Source organism: Nestor notabilis, unplaced genomic scaffold, assembly GCF_000696875.1.
Source record: "Nestor notabilis isolate BGI_N333 unplaced genomic scaffold, ASM69687v1 scaffold5697, whole genome shotgun sequence".
Classification (NCBI taxonomy): domain Eukaryota; kingdom Metazoa; phylum Chordata; class Aves; order Psittaciformes; family Psittacidae; genus Nestor; species Nestor notabilis.
Window position 1 is genome coordinate 10,476 of NW_009937670.1, and position 221 is coordinate 10,696.

Consider the following 221-nt stretch of genomic DNA (forward strand, 5'->3'; position numbering starts at 1 on the left):
TGATTCTGTCCACTGAAGATGAATGGGAGGTACCTGCTTTGTGAGTTCTGTCACAAGCACGTTAATACTTGATCAAGGTGAGACACCTTGCAGTTATAGTCATTTTCAGTAAAACACATGGCCTGAATGAAAAACATTTTTATGAGCAGGCCTATATCCAGGCCTGCCTAATCCTTGCACTACCTCGCGACAAATAAGTGATCTGAGGGGCTGGGAAGATG